Here is a 6,606-nt window from a genome sequence, read left to right on the forward strand (position 1 = left end):
CAAAGCTACCGACCGGAGGTGGAGGCGGCGCGATGTGGCCCACCTACCTCTCTCAGCCACCTACCGCGGCAGGAGCCCAGCCAATCCCATGGCTCATTTTCACTATGAAACAATATGCAGCTTAAAAGAAAACCAGAAATATAATATCTATATGTACCAAGGTGGAAAAATTCCCAAGAGATAATGTTAACTAATCAAATCAGCTATAAAACAATATGTATAATTCATATACACAAAATGAAACTATTTCTATATATGTTTTATATTCTTAAATAAGATCATTAACATATACACACTACTATATATAAAATAGATAACCAACAAGGACCTACTGTATAGCATAGGGAAGTATACTCTATTTTGTAATGACCTATAAGGGAAAGAATATGAGAAAGAATATGTATATGTATATATTTATAACTTAGTCACTGTGCTGTACATCTGAAGCTAACATGACACTGTAAATCAACTATACCTCAATAAAAAACAAAAACAAATAAGATCAACACTACGGACCTCTCTGGTGGTCCAGCAGCTAAGACTATGAGCTCCCAAAGCAGGGGGTCCAGTTCAATCCCTGGTCAGGGAACTAGATCCCACATGTCACAACTAAGAGTTAGCATGCCACAACTGAGAGTCCACATGCATGCCGCAACTAAAGATCCCGCATGTGCAACTAAGGATCCTGCATGCCGCAACGAAGATCCCACATGCCGCAACCAAGACCCAGCACAGCCAAATAGATAAATAAAAATTAATTAATTTAAAAAAAGATCAACTAAAAAATGTACTTACAGGTAACAATTACTTAGAAAATGTAATAATCACAATATATATCATTATAAAACTAAATAAAAACTTAGGATAGGTCTAAGAATAGGTCTTAGAAATAAAGCCTCAGAATAGGTCTAAAAAGAATTACGGAAGATCTACTTGAATAAAAGTATAAGATTTTACTGAAAGACATAGAAGACCTGAGTAAAAGGAAACAGATACCATAATTCCCAATAGATAGATTTAATGTTAAAATGTCAGTTCTTTCTAAAATAGTCTATAAATTCTAGGCCATTTCAATCAGAATCCCAGCATCATTTCTTTTTTTTTTTTTTTTTTTTTTTTTTTGCGGTACGCGGGCCTCTCACTGTTGTGGGCTCTCCCGTTGCGGAGCACAGGCTCCGGACACGCAGGCTCAGTGGCCATGGCTCATGGGCCCAGCCGCTCCGCGGCATGTGGGATCTTCCCGGACCGGGGCATGAACCCGCGTCCCCTGCATCGGCAGGCGGACTCTCAACCACTGCGCCACCAGGGAAGCCCTGGAGTGTATTTTACACTTAGGCGTTCTCACTTTGGACTAGATGTATTTCAAGTGCTCCATGGCCACGTGAGATGGCTACCTTATTGGACAGTACAGCTCTAGAGAATGATTTTGTGTACACTCTCCATCTCTCTTCCGGCCTCCTTTATTCTCATTTGCCCCAACACCCCCCAGAGTCTGTAACTCTTGCCTCCCTCTCTCCTTTCTTTCCATTTGTCATGATCTTTTTTTTAACATGGAAAATCATTTCCTTTCTTAAAATTCTGGCCTGATTTCTTCTGTCTTACATTCCTCCAACGCCCATTTCAGGGGGTGACACACCTTTTTGTCTTGGTTGGGCATTTGCTTGCAGTTACCTCCTAATGATTATTTTCTTTGACCCATTAGTTGACTTAGATTTTTTTCCCATTTTTAAAAAATGTATCTTTCTTGACAGATCTCTAAATTAATTTTAGAGTTAAACTAGAAATCGTAAATTTAGAGGTTTGTATAGAGTCCCTTATGTTTCTGCCTTGATTTTAAAAATAGCACATATAGGTATATGTATTTTAGGATTATAGTATCTCTAAGTATTGCTTTACCTCACTGAATATTTTTGATAATTATTTTTATATCTTTTCTATATTTTTTAGGATTTCCATGAAACTGATGTAGAATTAAACTGATATAGAATTATATCAGATAATTTATTTAAAAAATTCCTACTTGAATGGGAGTGACTTTTACCTAGGAAGGTACATAAAAATGGGTGTCTTGAAGAAGTTCTTTCCTGTGCTATAATGGAGTGTTTTCAGGAAACAAGGTGTCAGACACTCCCCCCACCACTCCCCCAGGAGGGAAGGTGGAAGATAGGGGTTCTCAGAGTGCCAGGGTCACAGATTTTTCTGAAAGGTTTACATGGGGACCCTGGTCGGGCCCATCACTACCTGACGGAACACTCCCTGACTGGTACCTTGTATTTGTAGACATGATGCTGAAAATGCTCTTTCAGTGTCTTGAAGATTTTTATATTTGAGAAGTTTACAGAGAAACCCCTAGCAAAGGCTTCAGGTCCCTTCTGCTTCTTTGCTCTTCAGTACCTCCCCTAGACCTAGTGTTAGATTAGTTAATAGTGTGATCCTTGGACCAGTAGCATCATTGTCTCCTGGAAACGTGTTAGAAAAGCAGATTCTCAGGCCCTGCTGAATCAGAAACTCTGGAGGTGGGGCCCAGCAATCTGTCTTTAAGAAGCCCTCCGGGTGGGTCTGCTGTACCAAATTTGAGTTACTGACACACGTCTGCTCTCTACCTGGCCCTTGCACAGGCATCTGGATCCTCTTGGAATCTCTACTCCCCAGTGCCCCATCCTGGAATTTTCTAGTCCCTCCTACTTGAAGGCTGTCTTCCACAGCCCCCACACTTCCTGGCTTTCGTTTCTAGTGAGTTCTGTGGTATGTATGTCCATGTTTGTGACATTCTGGGAGGGGTGGCCCAGGCTGTGATTTGCCACCTACTGCTGCAGGCATTAGTGGTGTTCAGAAGGGAAGGGAGAAGCTGTGCTCGTGTGTTTCCCACTAAACAGAGAGACTGACACTCTCTATAGCTGTTTTATTTTTACTTTATCTCCTTGTCAACTTCACAGTGTAAATGCAGTTCATGTAAACATCTCTACTGGGAGATGCATAAATATAAGTATTTATGTGAACATATAAAGTCTGCATATGTGGATAATCTCCCCATACATATCATTTATTTATCCATCATTACATACCTGTGGTGTCTAGCTGATTCCTCTACCTTACTTCTGTCTCTGTACCCATCTCTACCTGAACATGTATTAAATATTTTATTTTGAAAATAGGCAAATATTATGTTTCCTTTGTGTTTTCTCTTTCACGGTGGAGCCTTCCCTCTGCTGGGGCTTCACTCTGAGACCAGCAGGACTCAAGGTCCTTTGGGAGGTCCTGGCTTTTCCTGAATCCTCTCTCACCTCTCCTGTTCTAACTGCTCTCTCTGGCCAGCTCTTCTGGAACAGAAGGTATTGCCTGCCCCCCTGTGGCTGCAGGTGACACAGCAGAGGTGTGGGAGGCTGTCTCTTGACTGATTCCTAGTCTTGCCTCTGAACCTGAGTTCCCACATGCATGGATTTAAGCACTGTCTTTCTGAGGAAGGGATTGTGCTCATTTTCCTCATCTCCTCTTGAGGGGCTGTTTCCCGTGTTTATTGACTCCTCATTTGTGCCCATCACTTGCTAATGTTATCCATGCTGCCCTCTATCTCTGTGTAAGATGGGAAAGCCTCCACACTTGACTCTCTTTGTTTTTCATCCAGTGTTACTCCCTGAATATAGCCTCCAGGGGTATCTGTCTTCTTCGTTCCACATCTAGCACAATCCTTGTGTATCCACCTCCCTAAGGACTGCTTCTTTTTTTTTAATATATATTTTAAAATTTTTATTTATTTATGGCTGCGTATGTCTTCGTTTCTGCGTGCAGGCTGTCTCTAGTTGCGGCGAGCGGGGGCTACTCTTTGTTGTGGTGTGCGGGCGTCTCATTACGGTGGCTTCTCTTGTTGCAGAGCATGGGCTCTCGGCATGCAGGCTTCAGTAGTTGTGGCACGCTGACTTAGTAGTTGTGGCTCGCAGGCTCTAAAGCGCAGGCTCAGTAGTTGTGGTGCATGGACTTAGTTGCTCCGTGGCATGTGGGATCTTCCCAGACCAGGGCTCGAACCCGTGTTCCCTGCATTGGCAGGCAGATTCTTAACCACTGTGCCACCAGGGAAGTCCCAAGGACTGTTTCTTTATAGTGATTTTATTCACAAACTCCATATGTTCTTCCTGCCTCCTGTATCCCCATGAGCACTTTATTTCTTCCCTCTCTCATATCCTATTGTTCTGTTAGTTTTCTGCCGTGAAAGTAGACTGCTAGCTTCTTAGTTTTCTGCCTTAATTTCTAAGTCATAGATTACTTTCAGGCTAAAAGTTTCCTTCTAACCACTGTTTTATTCCTCATCATTCATTGGAAATTAAATCAATTTTTAATAATTTGACTCATCAGTGATTTAGACTAGACCTTCTTCCCCAGTTCTTGAGTTTCGTTTTTCCCTTTTGTGGTCATTTTTATTTAAACTTTTGACCTTACTGAAACTAGAACTTCCGTCCAAAAATGTATATAGAGCTTAAGTTTTTGCCCTGTTTTTTTTGGCACTGTGTTGAAGGTGGTATCTCTGGGTACTCAGGTAACCTCATTCCACAGATTTCGATCTGAAGTATTTTCACTATTGTTTCTTCCAATGATTTTGTAGATTGCAGGTCAATTTCTTATTCAACTTATCAGTGACACAGTAGTTTGTATGGCTTTTAATTTCAAAGAATATTTTTTCACTTTTTTTCTTTTTAACTGATTTTTATCTGATATTAATTTTAACCAGATGTGTTCCCTAGATAGGCATGACTAGATTTTTTTCCATTGTGTTTATAATTTAAATGGATTTTCACATCTTTGAGCCTCAGAGCCCAGATAGGAGTGTGGGAAATAGGACTCCTCAAAGGACAGAGATTAAATCTCAAAGCTCTTATTAAGCAAATTCGGGTCCAGGGTAAAAGGGTCCTGTACCCCCAGTTCCAATGTGTGGGGTTTTTTTCCTCCACACATCCAAGCAATTCTGGGACACCAAATGAGTGTCCTACAATTCAACTCAATTCTGACGCTGTTTACTCAGAGATAGCATCAGATTCCACAGGTGAGGGGCTCAGTCCTGCAAGACTGTTCCCCACTCCACCCACCCAAGATACCAGTCATAAGTCCAGGTTGTCTCTTCTGACAACTTCACTTCTGAAGTTGTTGGACTTCTGACCAACTGGCTATAGATTGGAGGTTCCAACAGCCCCCTCCTCATTTAATTTGCTGGAGTGGCTCACAGAATCCAGAGAATCATTTTACTTACTAGGTTACCAGTTTATCATAAAAGATTATAACTCAGGAACAGCCAGATGGAAGAGATGCATAGGGCAAGGTATGGGGGAGGGGTGCAGAGCTCTCATGCTCTCTGAACACGCCACTCTCCCTGAATCTCTACCAACCTGGAAGCTCTCCAAACCCCATCCTTTTGGGGTTTTATGGAGGCTTCATTACATAGGTGTGATCTATTAAATCATTGGCCTTTGGCGATTGATTCAATCTCCAGTCCCTTTCCCCTCCCTGGAAGGGAGAAAGGGGAGAAAGTTCCCAGAGCCCCATCATCACCCAACCTGCTGTTATGTTAGATTTATTATAGATAACCTGTCAGCCTGGATCTCTCTTCACAGACTGTGTACACATGTCTACACATAAGGATCTGGATTATCTCAGGATCCCACCTCCTCGGCTCCCCCCCGCCCCCCCCCCATCCTTCTCTGACACTTTTCAGTCCCTCCATTTCATTTGTGCTCCTCTCAGCCCCATGCCTGACTTTGGTGCCCACTGAGTTCTTTTAGAAACATTCCACATTCAGGGATATGAAATCCTTGGTGAGGTCTGTCAAGGATTGGAATAGGGTGCTGGGCTGATCCTCCTTCCTGAACCCCTGTGCAGTCGGGGAGGCTGATGCTAACATGCAAACCTTTTTTTTTTTTTTTTACTTCTCCAGGCAAAGGGATATTGGGAAAGATTCTGGAGTAGAGTGTTAAGATTTAAGAGTATTCTTTGAATATTTGCACCATGATGGGCCTTGGAGGTGCCTTGAGGGTGGTGCTTTGAGTGGAGTAGTTATCAGGAAATTGTGGATTTTAAGGAAGTCAGGAAAGAAAAGATCACTCACAATTCAACAATTCAGGGTAAGCTCCTAAAGGACTCTTTCTGGCTACTTAATGCCCAGAAGCCAAGCCCTCACCTCTTATCAAAGCTACAGGCCAGTAGGTGCCAGTGAGGTTCATGTAGCATCAGATCTATCTATGCTTTTCTTTAATGTGGGGATTTGGGGTACAGAATTTAAGGAAGCACCCAAAACACTCAGTAATCAAGATAAATATTTTAATGTATTATCTTAAAAATAAAAATGATGAACAAAATCTCCCCTCCCCCCAATCCATGATGAACAAAACTGTCAAATTATGCCTCCTCTTCACCCCTCTCTCCCTCACCATCACCACCACCACCACCACCACCACCACCACCACCACCACCACCACCACCACCACAAGCTCGGAAAGTTTCCTCCAAGCGATACCTGTACCAGGGTTTGCTGGATCGAGCCGTGGGGCTTCATTATACTACTACCACTAGGGAACCTTTTGCTCTTTACCCAAGTCCAGCCTCTCCACTCCTCAAAATCCC

This window comes from Mesoplodon bidens (genome assembly GCF_964165515.1).
Source record: "Mesoplodon bidens genome assembly, chromosome: 18".
Taxonomy (NCBI): domain Eukaryota; kingdom Metazoa; phylum Chordata; class Mammalia; order Artiodactyla; family Ziphiidae; genus Mesoplodon; species Mesoplodon bidens.